Source organism: Equus caballus, unplaced genomic scaffold, assembly GCF_041296265.1.
Source record: "Equus caballus isolate H_3958 breed thoroughbred unplaced genomic scaffold, TB-T2T haplotype1-0000019, whole genome shotgun sequence".
Lineage (NCBI taxonomy): Eukaryota > Metazoa > Chordata > Mammalia > Perissodactyla > Equidae > Equus > Equus caballus.
The window spans coordinates 741,660-756,888 of record NW_027222392.1 but is presented as its reverse complement, the minus strand read 5'-3'; the positions used below and the strand labels follow the sequence as shown (position 1 = coordinate 756,888).

The 15,229-nt window shown below is 38.4% G+C and overlaps 1 protein-coding gene across 50 annotated transcripts in view; it reads left to right on the top strand.

Moving 5' to 3' along the window:
• LOC138922933 (heparan sulfate glucosamine 3-O-sulfotransferase 4-like) overlaps positions 1–15,229 on the top strand; it is a 94,581-nt gene that overhangs the window by 1,517 nt on the left and 77,835 nt on the right. For 38 of the 50 annotated variants that reach the window (XR_011436062.1, XR_011436063.1, XR_011436069.1 and 35 more), the window contains 2 exons: positions 23–227; positions 781–836. The gene's annotated coding sequence lies outside the window, so the exon portion shown is untranslated. Of the gene's footprint in view, positions 1–22; positions 228–780; positions 837–3,151; positions 3,255–15,229 lie in introns of all 50 variants that reach the window. The other 12 variants (XM_070259383.1, XM_070259384.1, XM_070259366.1 and 9 more) reach the window with 3 other exon arrangements.

Sequence of the window (15,229 nt, the reverse complement as noted above, 5' to 3'; positions counted from 1 at the left end):
AAATGGCCCCCGCTATTTACAGATGCGCTGCTGTCACACATGTCCACCACCACATGTGACATTAGTGACGTTATCCTGACGTCACAGGATCCAAGAATGATGATCTGTGAAGAGTTTTCCAAGGTCACCTACTTCTAACTCTTTTGAAAGATTTAAAGACATTGGGCCTGAAAATTTCAGTGACTTGTCCAGGGAAACGCAGTTTGTGACAGTTCACTCTCTCACAGGTAAGTTACCAAAAGCATCTATCAAAAGGGCCTTTTGAGAAATACTTCCCAGCTGAAATGAACAATTAAAAATTCCTGCCTTAAATCCTCCCATCTCTTTTACTAGGCTTTCCGTGGATTGTGTATACCAGGGGTTAAATAATATTACTGAGAAAAATAGATAAATGATGCATACTGAGTATTTTTCTGCTAAGTTAACTTTAATGAAGGAATAGTGTCTTGTCGCTTGGCGTACTTTAATTCAACTAATCGGTTGTTTTTATTTCTTTCTGTTATTCAGAAGGACACATGCGTTATTGTTAAATCAATCGAGTAAAGTTTATGTTCACTCAGTAAAAAACTGCAGATTTCAGCTCCATGGTCATTTCAGAATCACACAAAGAGAGGTGTTGCTGCCTGTCCATGATCCTTCTTGTGCCTTTTCAAGGCCCAGAGGGCCCTGTGCCCATGGGGAGGATGATCCCCAACTGGGGTGCTGAGATTTGAGGAGGTGAATCTAAGAGCTGTAAGACAGCTAAATCTCAGGACCCCTGTCTTCTCTCTGTCCCCTCAGCTGAACCACAGTCCTCTGTACTCGCCCAGGAGCCACAGAAAGTGAACATCCCTCAGGTGAGCTCTTTATTCATTCCCCACTTTATGTTGTAATGGATTTATAAGGTTTAGCAGGATCCATGCATTAAAGGAAAAGGAGAAGTAGAAATAGTAGAAATCAAGTCAGTCTTGAGGAAAAATATACCGTGTTTTACTATTAATTGTGATGTTGGCTGTTAGCTTTGAGTGGGTAACTTTGTCAGGGTAAGTAGTTTCCCACTAAGCTACCTGTTTCAATCTCTTTACTTGTGATTGGGCTATTCAGATTCTGTGTTTCTTCTTGATTCAGTTTTGGAAAGTTGTATGAGTCTTAGAATTTATCTGTTTCTTCTAGATTGTCCAGTTTGTTGCTATATAGTTTTTCATAGTATTCTCTTATAATCCTTTATATTTCTGTGGTATCTGTTGTAATTTCTCCTCTTTCATTTCTAATTTTATTTATTTGAGCCTTCTCTCTTTTTTTCTTAGAGAGTCAGGCTAAGGGTTTGTCAATTTTGCATATCTTCTCAAAGAACCAGTTCTTTGTTTCACTGATCTTTTCTACTATTCTTTTTTCTTTTTTGGTTTCAATTTCATTTATTTCTGCTCTGATTTTTATTATTTCCCTCCTTCAGCTGACTTTGGGCTTTGTTGGTTCATTTTCTAACTGTATTTTAAGATTGCTTATGTGAGATCTTTCTTGTTTTTTAAGCTGGGCCTGTATTGCTATGAATTTCCCTCATAGGACCACTTTTTCTGCATCCCATATGAGTTGGTGTGGTGTATTTTCATTTTCATTTGTCTCCAGATATTTTTTGATTTCTCTTTTAATTTCTTCAATGATCCATTGGTTGTTCAGTAGCATGTTGTGTAGTCTCCACATATTTGTCACTTCCCAGCTTTTCTCCTGTAGCTGATTTCTAGTCTCCTAGCATTTTCGTCAGAAAAGATGCTTGATGTGATTTCAATCTTCTTAAATTTATCAAGGCCTGTCTTGTTTCAAAACATATGGTCTGTCCTTTGAATGCTCCATGTGCACTTGAGAAGAATATGTATTCTGCTGTTTTTGGATAGAATGTTCCATATATATCTATTAAGTCCATCTCGTCTAGTTTTTCATTTAATTCCACTATTTCCTTGTTAATTTTCTGTCTGGATGATCTATCCATCGATGTAAGTAGAGTGTTGGGGCCCCCTACTATTATTATGTTGTTGTTAATATCTCTTTTTAGGTCTGTTAATAGTTGCTTTATGTACTTTGGTACTCCTTTGTTGGGTACACGTATATTTATAAGTGTTATGTCTTCTTGTTGGAGTGTCCCTTTTATCATTATATACTGCCCCTCTTTGTCTCTCATTGCCTTTTTTATCTTGAAGTCTACAGTGTCTGATGTAAGTATTGCAATAACTGCTTTCTTTTGTTTGCCATTAGCTTAGAGTATCATCTTCCGTCCCTTCACTCTGAGCCTGTGTTTGCCTTTAGAGCTAAGAGTGTTTCCTGAAGGCAGCATATTGATGAGTCTTGTTTTTCAATCCATCCCACAACTCTGTCTTTTGATTGGAGAATCCAATCTATTTACATTTAGAGTGATTATTTATATACAAGGGCTTAATGCTGCCATTTTATCACTTGTTTTCCAGTTCTGTATTTCCCTTGTTTCTTGTCTTGTGTATTTTGGACTGCCAGTTCAGTTTGGTAGTTCTCTATGATGGTTTTCTCAGTTTTCTCTTTTTTGTGTGTGAGGAAGACTGACCCTGAGCTAACATCTGTAAGCAATCTTCCTCTCTTTTAGCTTGAGGAAGATTGTTGCTGAGCTAACATCTGTGGCAATCTTCCTCTGTTTTTTGTATGTGGGATGCCAGCACAGCAGGGCTTGATGAGAGATGCATAGGTCTGTGCCTGGGACCTGAAGCTGCAAACCCTGGGTGGCTGAAGCAGAGCATGAGAACTTAACCATTATGCCACTGGGACAGCCCCTCAGTTTTCTTTTTTTTGTATCATTTGTGTCTCTGTTCTGATTATTTGTTTAGTGGTTACCATCAGGTTTGTATAAAAAATCTCATAGATGAGCTATACCATTTTCTGATAGCCTCTTATTTCCTTGGTCTAAGCCAGTTCCATCCTTTTCCTCTTCCTCTGATTTGTTGGTCATAACATATTCTGTTTTGTGTTGTGATTTTGTGGTTAAAATCACAAGATTATAGTTATTTTTGATGTTTTCCTTCCCTTTATTTTTAAGGTCATAATTAAGTTTTTGCTAACCTGTTCTGGTAGAGAGCTGCAATTTTCTGACTTTGGCTGCCTATTTATCTCCTTGCTCAAGGCTTTGTGAACTCTTTTTTTTCTTTTTCAGGTATGAAGGTCTTCTTGAGCATTTCCTGTTTGGGGTGTCTTGTGGCGATGAACTACCTCAGCTTTCGTTTATGTGGGAAAGTTTTTATTTCTCCACCATATAGGTAGGATATTTTTCCCTGGATAGAGTATTCTTGGCTGAAGGTTTTTGTCTTTCAGAATTTTGAATATCTCATTCTACCTTCTCGTAGCCTGTAAAGATTCTGCTGAGAAATCTCCTGAAAGTTTGATATGGTCTTTGTAAGTTATTTTCTTCTGCCTTGCTGCCATTAAAAATATTTCTTCTTTGTCACTGACTTTTGCCAGTTTTACTACTCTGTGCCTTGGAGTAGGTCTTTTTACATTGATGTAATCAGAAGTTCTGTTAGCATCTTTTACTTGTAATTCCAGCTCCTTTCCCAGGTTTGAACAGACTTTCTGCTCCTTTCTCCCTCCCTTCTCCCTCTATAATACCCATAGTTTTTATGTTGCATTTCCTAATTGAATCAGATATTTCTCAGAGAATTTCTTCGTTTCTTTTTAGTCTCAATTCTCTCTCCTCCTCCATCTGAAGCCTTTCTATATTTCGGTCCTCCAGATTGCTAATTCCGTCTTCCATAACGTCAGCTCTGTAATTCAGGGTATCCAGATTTTTCTTTATCTCATTGTGTTTTTCATCTCCAACATTTCTGATTGGTTTCTCTTTATAGGGTCAATCTCTTTTGTGAAGTATTCCCTCTGTTTATTAATTTTATTCCTGATTTAATTGAACTATCTGAATTTTCTTGTAACTCGTTGAGTTTTTTAATGTTAGCTATTTTGAGTTCTCTGTCGTTTACATTGTAAATTTGTGTGCCTTCAGGATTGATTTCTAGGTGCTTTTCATTTTCCTTCTGGTCTGGACTATTAATATATTTCTTCATACTATTTGATGGGGTTGGTTTGTGCCTTCACATAGATAGTATCTGGTTTCAGATTCCACCTGCCACCACTGGAGGAGGTTCAGGAGCTGTGTATTCTGAGCCTGCTGTGATCCCTGGTGTCTGTGCTTGTCCTTTGGAATCTATGCTGACAGGACCCATCTGCGATTGCCTGCTTGTAGCTGCTGCTTTGCTAATGTATGCACGGGCACTCTAGATGGGGTCCCTTGCTCTGGCTGACTGCCTGAGCTTGTGAGCCCAGCAGGGGGAGGGGCACTTCTTTTGCATGTGCCATCCGGTGGGTGTTCTCTCTTTGCCCTCGCTGTCTGTCCTCCTGGCATGCTGGCTTCATGAAGACAACCCCACAATAGCTTAGCCTCCTCTGTGGAGCTTTCCTATGGGATGTGAGGGAACTTGGAGAGCGAAGGCATTCCCACAGAGTCTCCCCCCCAGGCCCCTCTTTTCTCAGAGCTGTGCATGGTCCTGTGCCCTAGGTCATTGCTGGGGAGGGAGAGGAGATCCCCTTACTTCCTCCTTCTTCCTCCTGGGGGGTCCAGCACCTCCACCTTCAGACATATGGCTGCATGGGTCTCTCAGATGTCTTTTGTGTTGTGTGCCTGTCCTCTGTTGGTTTATGAATGTCCTTTTCATTGTTTCTTAGGGAGGAGAGTCTAAGGGAAGAGCTCACTCTGCCATGATGCTGATGTCATGCCTGGTCATTCTATTTTTAAGTTTTTGACGAATCTCTGTACTGTTTTCCACAGTGGCTGCACCAATTTACATTCGCACCAGCAGTGTATGAGGGCTCCCTTTTCTCCCATCCTCTCCAACACTTCTGTTTTCTTTGTAAAGATTGGCACCTGAGCTAACATCTGTTGTCTATCTTTTTTTCCTTCTTGTTCTCCCCAAACCCTCCCAGTACATAGTTGTATATTCTAGTTGTATGTCCTTCTGGCTGTGCTGTGTGGGATGCCACCTCAGCATAGCTTGATGAGTGGTGCCATGTCCAGGCCCAGGGTCCAAACCGGCAAAACCCTGGGCTGCTGAAGTAGCGCACACGAACTTAACCACTCGGCCATGGCACTGGCCCCTCTCCAACACTTCTTATTTCTTGCCTTTTAATAATAGCCATTCTGATGGGCATGAGGTGATATCTCATTGTGGTTTTGATTTGTATTTCTCTAATAATTAGTGATGTTGAACATCTTTTCATGTGCCTGTTGGCCATCTGTATATCTTTGGGAAAATGTCTGTTCAAATCCTCTGCCCATTTCTTGACTAAGTTTGTTCTTTTGTTGTTGAGTTCTTCATATATTTTGGATAGCAACCCCTTATTGGATAAATGATTTGCAGATATGTTCTTCCAATTGCTAGGTTGTCTTTTCATTTTATTGATGTTTCCTTTGCCATACAGACACTTTTTAGTTTGATGTAGTCCCATTAGCTTATTTTTTCTTTTGTTTCCCTTTCCTGAGGAGACATATTCAAAAACATACTGCTAAGAATGATAGCAAAGAGCTTACTGCCTACGTTTTCTTCTTTGGAGTTTTATGGTTTCAGGTCTTACATTCAAGTCTTTAATCCATTTTGAGTTAATTTTTGTGCATGGTGTAAGATAATGGTCTACTTTCATTCTTTTGTGTGCGGCTGTCCGTTTTCCCAACAGTGTTTATTGAAGAGACTTTCCCTTCTCCATTGTATGTTCTTAGCTCCTTTGTTGAAAATTGGCTGTTCCTAAATGTATGGGTTTATTTCTTGGCTATCAATTCTGTTCCATTGATCTGTGTCTGCTTTTCTGCCAGTATCGTGCTGTTTTGATTAATACAGCTTTGTAGTATACTTTGAAATTAGGGAATGTGATGCCTCCAGCTTTGTTCTTTTTTCTCTGGAGTGCTGTGGATCTTTGGGGACTTTTGTTGTTTCCAATAAATTTTAGAATTCTTCTATTTCTGTGAAAAATGTCATTGGGGTTTTGATAGGGATTACATTGAATCTGTAGATTGCTTTAGGTAATATGGACTTTTTCACTATGTTAATTCTTCTAATCCATGAGCACAGAATATCCTTCTATTTCTTTATGTCTTTAATTTCTTTCAACAATGTCTTATAGTCTTCAGTGTATAGGTCTTTCACCTCATTGGTTAAATTTATTCCTACCCACTTAATTCTTTTTGTTGTGATTGTAAATAGGATTGTATTCTTGATTTTTTATTTCTGCTAGTTTGTTTTTAGTTTTTTGATGGATTCTTTAGCGTTTTCTATATGTAAAATCTCATCATCCACAAGTAGTGACAGTTTTACTTCTTCCTTTCCAGTTTGAATATGTTTTATTTATTTTTCTTACTTGATTGCTCTGGCTAGGACTAAGAAGGGTGAGTGTGGGCATCCTTGTCTTGTTCCTGCTCTTAGAGGGATAGCTATCAGTTTACACCATTGAGTATAATGTTAGCTGTTGGTTTGTCATATATGGCCTTTATTATGTTGAGGTACTTTCCTTCTATAATTATTTTATTGAGAGTTATTATCATAAATATGTGGTGAATCTTGTCAAATGCTTTCTCTGCATCTGTTGAGATGATCATGTGATTTTTATTCTTCATTTTGTTAATGTAGTTTATAACATTGATAAAGAATACTGTTGTAATCCTTTGTATTTCTGTTATATTGCTTGTGATTTCTTCTCTTTCTGATTTTATTTATTTGAGGCTTCTCTCTTTTTGTCTTATTCTACCTAAAGGTTTGTCAATTTTGTTTATATTTTCAAAGAACTAGCTCTTAGTTTCGCTGATCTTTTCTATTTTCTTTTTACTCTCCATGTCATTTATTTCAGCTCTGATTTCTAGTAGTTCCTTTGCTCTCCTGACTTTGGGCACTTCATTTTTCTGATTGTTTTGGATGTATTGTTAGATTGTTTATTTGAGATTTTTCCTGTTTCTCAAGGTAGGCCTGTGTTGCTAGGAACTTCCCTCTTAGAACTGCTTTTGCTGTATCCAATAGATTTTGGTACACTGTATTTTCCTTTTCATTTGTCTCCAGATATTTTTCCATTTCTCCTTTAATTTTGTTGTTGTTCCAATAGTTAATGAATAGCACGTTGTTTAGGCTCCACATATTTGTGACTTTTCCAGCTTTCTCCTTGTGGTTGATTTCTAGTTTCATACCATTGTGGTTGGAAAAGATGCTTGATATCTTTTCAGTCTTCTTAAGTTTATTGGGAGTTGTTTTGTTTCCCAACAAACAGTGTATCTTTGAGAATGTTTCATGTGTACTTGAGAGAAAATGTATATCCTGCTGCTTTTGGATTGAATATTATATATGTATCTGTTCAATTCATCTGGTCTAGTGTTTCATTTAAGGTCAACGTTTCTTTGTTGATTTTTCTCTCTAGAAGACCTATCCGTTGATGTAAGTGGGGTATTAAAGTTCCCTACTCTTATGGTGTTGCTGTCAGTTTCTCCCTTTAGATCTGTTAATAGTTGTTTTATAGACTTTGGTGCTTCTACGTTAGGTGCATATATATTAATAAATGTTATGTCTTCTTGATGGATTATCCCCTTTATCATTATATAATGCCCATCTTTGTCTCCTGTCTTTTTTGGCTTGAAGTCTATTTTGTCTGATAGAATTATGGCTACACTCACTTTCTTTTGGTTGTCATTTGGTTGGAGTATCATCTTCCACCCCTTCACTCTGAGCCTATGTTTTTCTTTAGAGCTGAGATGGGTCTCCTGGAGGCAGCACATTTTTGGGTCTTTTTCTTAACCTGTCCAGCCTCTCTGTCTTTTCATTGGTGCATTCAATCCATTTACATTTAGGATGATTATGGATATATAGGGACTTATTATTGCCATTTTATCTTTTGTTTTATGGTTGCTCTATATTTCCTTTGTTTCTTTTTCCTTGTGTTTCTCACTACAATTTCAGCTTGACGGTTTTTGGTGATGTGTTTTTCAGTTTCCTCTTTTTTTATGTTTCGTGACTCTGCCTTAATTTTTGTTTTGTGGTTACCATGAGGTTTGTATAAAAGGTCTCACAGATGAGATAGTTCTTTTTCTGCTGATAGCATTTTTGCTTCATTTGACTAGGCAAGTTCTGTCCTTTTCTTCTTCCCTTGCTATTTTTGTTGTCAAAATTATTTCCTTCTGTATTGTGAATTTGTTACCAAATTGGAATGGTTAATGTTATTTTTAATGCTTTCTTTCCCTTTAACCTTTGCATCATAATTGTTTACTAACATGTTCTGATACAGAGTTGCAGTTTTCTGATTTTATCTATTTATCAACTTGTTTAAAGCTTTGTATCCTTTGCCTTTTCATTTCAGACAGGAGAGCTCTTTTTGACATTTCTTATAAGGCAGGTCTAGTGGCGATGGACTCCCTCAGTTTTTGTTTCTTCCTCACACTTTATTTCTCAGCTGCGGCAGTGGACCCCCAGCTGTCGCAGCACCCAAGGACACAGAGCTGATTATTACAGTGTTGATTAATACAGTCCCTAAGTAGCTCTCAAATACTTGTACTTTTCTGCATCCTTTCTGAAACCACCCTAGTCGAAGTAAGCAACTAAGTAACTGGATGACTTTAATGACCTCATGTCTCTTCTCCTCAATTTCTTGGTTTGTGAAATGAGGCAGTTAGAAGGAACACCAAGTTTCTTCCTTCTCTATATTCTGTGATTATCAGAATCTACAACTATGGAGAGACTCAGGGAAAAATCAATTCCAGTGTTTTGGGAAACCATCTCATTTTCTCCATTTAAATTAACTCTTGGGGTGACTGAGATTGTGCCTCATATCCTCTCATAACACTGCTCTTAAGGACAATCTCAGAATCTTCAAGACAACTAGGAATCTGCCTTATGCCATGTTTTGAGCTGTAGAAAATATTTTAGAATGAGATTCTAGTGTTGGTAACAAATTTATCTACATTGTTAATTCATCTGAAAGCTCCTATTCTTGAAAATGTCCCATGTGGGGGTAAAGAAGTTCCATGTAAAGGTTTAGTCCATTTATGTTGACAATCTCTTGAGTGTATGTTAAAAACCTGGATAACAGGATAATGTTAATGGAGATTGGGGGGAGGGACAGTGATGAATGAGTTTGGTTGACTTTCAGCAGTAGTAAGGTCAAAATGAAAGCATTATAAAAGAAGAGTAGAGATTTAGGTCAGGGCTTTCTATGAAAAAATAGTAAAAACCATAAGCAGATGGAAAATGTTTAAGTGACACAGTATGGCAGATTCCACTGATGAGTTTAATAGGCAGCCATTTTAGTGGCAGAGAGAGTAGACTGAAAAGTGAGGAGAAGTTTGGAAAATTCAAGGGACAAGAACCAGAAAAGCAAGGGGTCCCATCCTGCCCTGAGGATTCTTTTGTTCTGAAGTGTGTTAGCCAGCTGAGTGAAGACCTGGGGAGGATGTTGTAGATCCTCTAAAAGAGGCATCCATCAGCTGCAGGAAGATGTGCCATCTCTCCCCAAAGCTCATTAGCAGATTGGAAGTGCGATGCTGCATTACTCTGATTAGCATTAATTTTATAATTCTAGGCATAGAACTTTCCTCCACATGAGTCAGCCTTCACACAAAAACACAGACGCACATGGTGTGGATAAAACACAAGTAACCTTACTGCTGCTTCCCATTTTCCAAGGACCCAGTGGGAAGGAAAATGTGGTTCCCTAGCAAAGGGGGAGTTAAGGGCTGGAGTTTTCTAGCTCTCCAAGCTGGGTGCAGGTCCCACAAATCGGGGAGAAGTGCAATGCCATCTTTCTGGCAGATCAAGACTTTGGGAAAACTGGGTCCTTCTGATCTGGTTAGGGAAGACGCAGTACTTCCAACAGCCACTGCAGCAGGGCAACGACAGCATTACAAGTGAGATGAGGAACGTTACCTCAGAGCCTCCCAGGGAGGGAGCATTTAGGCCCCTACCGTTTATTGGGATAACTGGTTCCTGGCCCTTTGGAAAATACCCAGTCATCCCAGGGCTAGACTTCTCAGGAAAAGTAACTTGCCAGTCCCTTTAAAATTTGCAACTAAAACCTATCTACACTTTTATTTGTTACATATATTGTTGGGGCTTCATTTCAAACTGCTATATTACAAAACTGTTTCAGATAACTTTAAACCCATGGCAGTGACTTTCAAGTTCTTTTGATGGCAACTCACAAAATAAATCTATAAATTATTTTTTATCATAAATCAGTATATACGCACACACACCAAAAGAATATAAAAATTTTATGAAACTGTTCTTACCTTTTTACGTATAATACACTCTAATATTATCTATTCCATTTTGTTTCATTGTTTTTTAAGTGCTTGTCACAACCTCTAGAATTATTTCATAATCCACTAGTGGGTCAGGACCTGCAGTTTGAAAAACACTATTTTAAAATTATTGGTTCCAGGTACCCTAGCCGGTAGTCTGGTATCCAGATTTTTTAAAGGCTTATTAAAATGCATCATCAAAAAGCAATATTTGCTAAAGGACCCTCAGTTTCTATTAAGAGCACTGTCTTGGGGATTCCAACCATAAGTTACCAGATAAATAACCAGCTTTCCTTTGCAGAACTGAGATGTGAGCTCAACACCAAGTAAAAATGACATAAAATCAGAACAAAGTTGGAAAAGGAGGACCACCTCCAAATGCAATGTGTGGTGCTTCTGGGAAACATGCAGCAGCCTAGAGTGAGGTGAGGGGGACAAAACAGAAAAAAACATTAATGGAGAAAAATCAAGCTCGTAACTGCTGTCTCCAGGCTTCACAAGGTGCACTTGTACTTCCAACCCTAAGAGACAGAGTGATGTTCAGCATGACTCCATAATCCTGTGGCCTTGAGAACCTCAGCAGACATCAGTTAAGTCATTTAAGGATAACTGCAAATTAAATTAGTTCATCCTAATTATGCAAAAATGATAAATTCAAATAAGCAAGGTAATTCAATTCTGAATTAAAAATTTTTTAATCACTTGACATCTCAAATCAAAGCAAATGGGTAATGTTACCAATTATATCAATTCGACTCTATATTTCAATACATAAACATATGATGAACAATTAAAATTCTTATGTGATATGCATTTAACTTGTTAACATTTATGCTACAGTAGGGAACCACACTCGAGAAACAGAGTCATGTCCTTGAAAACCAAAGAAGGTTATCACAAAAGAGTCTTTGTAAGAATCCAGCAACAGAATGAGTCCCCAAAATCTATTAAGTAAACTATCCCACAGGAAAAGTGAGGCAGATCACACTAGTAAAGGCAAGACTATGGAAGCTTATGAAATAGTTATCAAGGGAAATATTTGATACATAATAAAAATATTTAGTTTTAGGAAGCAGTATGATAGGCTCTGATATGGTTGCACTTATGAGTACAGGACTTTCATAGGAAGGAAAGAAATGGAAATTCACTGAATGTCTGTGTTTTGTCATGCATCACTAAATACCTTCGATTACATTATAGCATTGGAAACTAGGAAGCAGAAATGTTAAATAACTTGTTGTAGGCCACACCGTAATAAATGACAGAACTAGGACTTAAACTCCATCTTCTAATTACACATCCATTATTCTTGTCACATCAATACCACTTTATCCTGAACTAGTACTCAAAATATGATAGTGCTTAAAATATTTGCTTAAGCATTTCTTAGGATTTCTGATCAAGGTCAATTCAAATTCCAATTTCAAGGCTAATGAATAAGAAAGTGACCTTTATTTTTTTTTTTTTTAGCTTCATGGAATCTGTTTTTTAATAATGATAAAATAAAACAATACTTAGTATACAATTATTATTGTAGAACTGAAATATATTTTAGTGTCCTGATCCGCTCGGCATTCATCTTCCCCTCCGCTAATACATGCTGACTGTCATCGGCTGCCTCTGCACTCCTGGTTCATATGAACCAGCCCCTGGCACACTGGGTGAGCACATGCCCCAGGCTGACCAATGGGAGTGCCACACCTCCACATCCCCAGAGACACACCCCCACACCACAGGGTGGGTGCTTGACCCTAGCCAGGCCAGCAAGAGCCCAGCCCAGAACCAAGAAAGTGACCTTTAAAAGGAAAAAAATACGTAAAAAATATACATGCATTCCGGGTGGCATTATGAATCTTCAAACTTTCGATATTCTTTGTGTCTCGTGTAAGGATGAAAAGAGTTATCTATTGCTGTATAACAAACCACAACAAAGTGGAGTAGCTTGAAACAGTAACTTATTCTTGTCTCTTATTGTTCTGTGGATTGGCTGGGATTCGCTGGGCAGTTCTTGCTTGGGGTCTCCTAGGAAGTACAGTCAGATGTCTGCTTGGGCTGAAATCCTCTTTGCCTCTATTGTGCTGGATGTCAAGATGGTTCATTTCTGTGTTTGCTGAGGATGCTGGCTGTTATCTTATTCGGGGTTGCCAACTGGAGGGCCTGCATGTGGCCTCTTCATGTGACTTGGGCATCTCTCAGAGTGGTGGCTGGGTTCCAAAAGAAAGCATCCCGAGAGGAAATATTCCAAAAGACCAGGCTTCTTACAGCCTAGCCTCAGAAGTCCCAGAAAGTCACCTCCACAGCATCCTATTGGTTGAGCCAGTCACTGAGACCTAGGGGGAGGGATGTAGATTCCATCTTTTGATATGAGAAGCAGCAGGCAATAAGGGAGGGAGGGAGACTGCCCATCTCACCTTAGTCTTTAGCCTCCCATCTGGCATCTCTACTTTACCCAACTGAGTTAGAAGGGGAAATAGATGATACAACTACAATAACACAAATTATTGTGTGGTGTTTTCTCTATCTCTTTGGCACTCTCTCTTTCTCTGGAAACACAGCACTTCTTGAATGAATGGATAAATGAGTCTCTCCCTTTTCCTCTCTACTCCTTTTTTGCCTCCTCACCTTTCTTTTCTTCTTTTTAACTGCAGATGAAAGGTTAAAAAAAATGTTTTAAGCAGCAACATACTCTAATTAGTAAATCTTATAGTTAGTTTCTACTCAGATCTCCCATTTGATGTCTACCTGCCTAATTCAGTCATCGTCCTATCAGGGAAGGTGATAAGAATGCAAGCAAAGGAGAGAAGAGAGGGAAAAATAGGAAAGCAAAAGTAGATTATCAAGGGAAGAAGGAAAATATAAAGGGGAAGGGAAATAAATCAGGAGCACTGAACACCGTTAAGCCCAAATGGCTGAAAAGACAAAGGGAAAGAAGCAAATTTTTCCCTTATGATGCTGCATCCATCCTTCCTTCCTTTCCAATCCATGGCCGCCATCGCCAGCCTAGTCTAACCTTATTTCTTAATGCCTGAATTTTTGCTATATCATCTTACCTAATCTCCCTGCCTAGTTTTTACCCCTTAGAAATCATCAAAAATGGGGCCAGCCAGGTGGTGTAGTGGTTAAGATTGTGTGCTCCTCTTTGGCGGCCTGCGGTTTGTAGGTTCCCATTCTGGCACAGACCTATACACTGTTTATCAGGCCATGCTGTGGCAGGCAAGCCATGGATGAAATGGAGGAAGATGGGCACGGATGTTAGCTCAGGGCCAATCTTCCTCCAAGAAAAGAGAAAGAAATAAAATAAAATAGATCATCAAAAACACGCCTATCCTCATGGTGCTCTCATTTACAAAAAAAAGAAAAGAGAACACTAAATGACTTCTGAAGGATTAAGTCCAATATAAACATTTTAAGAATTTTCATAATCTGACCTAACTTTCCTTGCCACTCTTGTTTCTCAAGTCTCCCATACGTGAAACTCTTTACTCAGCCAGAGCACTCTACTCAATGTATCCAAATACACAGAAAAATGAGACTAGATCTCACTACTACATCATGAAAAATACAAAACCTGAATCAAGGAAAATAACAGACAACAAAAATATTACATTACAGAAAGCAGTGTGGTGACATTATAAGCTTATAATTATAGCGGTTATGGTCCAGCTCACTTCTCACGAATACAGCTTTCTCCTTTTGTCTTCTGTCCTTTGCTCTAAGGATCCTATCACCAGGAGCATTCCCCGCCGCTCTCTGCCTTCCTAAATCCTGTCTCATCAGGACCCACAACATTAACTAATTTAGAAGAAGTGTGATTAACAGAATTATTCTGGACCTGAAGTCCCTTGTTAACACTACAGCATCAGATTTGATTCTCGATGGACACCAAGTCACTCAAATTCCATCTCAGTTTTTACTCTGTAGATTTGTTCAGTATACGGTTGATTAAAGGACCATTCACCCCAGTTTGGTAGATAATTCAACCAGCCTCCAATCCAAAGTTTGTACAACTTTGATTTGTAGTAATTACAAACAGTAATTACAGAAACAGTTAAAACATTCATTGCTAATATTTTAACTCTTTGGGAACCTGATATAAATGCAGTTTTTAAAAAACAGGATATTTGAAGATAGTAACGTACACTGTGATTAACAAGATTTTGTGGTGAGAGTAGTTTATTGTCAGGTATAATTAAAGCTGTAGATGCTATTCTGAAAGTACAGACTTTAGGGGGCAAGGGAAGAGAGTTTTTGAAGCAAAGTACAAATTAGGAATAATTACAATGATGGTTATGGAATGTCAACATCCATTTCATCATGATGAGCTCAGTCTCCTTCAAAATTCACTTGAGTCCGGGAAAGCATTAGTGTAAGACAAAAGGCAGCTTTGGGAAAAATACCTTTGAAGTATTAAGGAGTAGAGTGATTGGCAGTCAGCAAACATAAAAATGGACAAAAGAGTAAATGTCTTGATCACCTACAGAAAGTGTACACTTCAAGTATCTTATTAAAAAACCAGTGTTCTTTTTCATGTCCAATGTTGAATGCACCTGCAATTGTTGTTTTTTAATCTATTTTGATCCCCAAACTGGATATAACTAAATGTTTTATGGGAGTTTATAAAGGTGATGAAATTATAAAGAAAAGTAAGTGAAAGATTATCAGACAGGAGAGTGGAGGCTTCTGGGGTGATATCAACATTGTATGATTTGACATGAGTGGTGGGTCTGTGGGTGCTCACTTCATTCTCCTTGTTTATGGTTTATGCGTGTCGCTGTTTACAAAGCAGTTATGTAGAAAATCCGCTGACACTAATACCTTCGACAGTTCATTAGCCCAAGGGTGTCTGTTATGCTTTAACCAGGGCTTTGCTGACGTTCCCTTTTGCCCACATGAATCCAGTTGTGCATTAAGAGATGACAC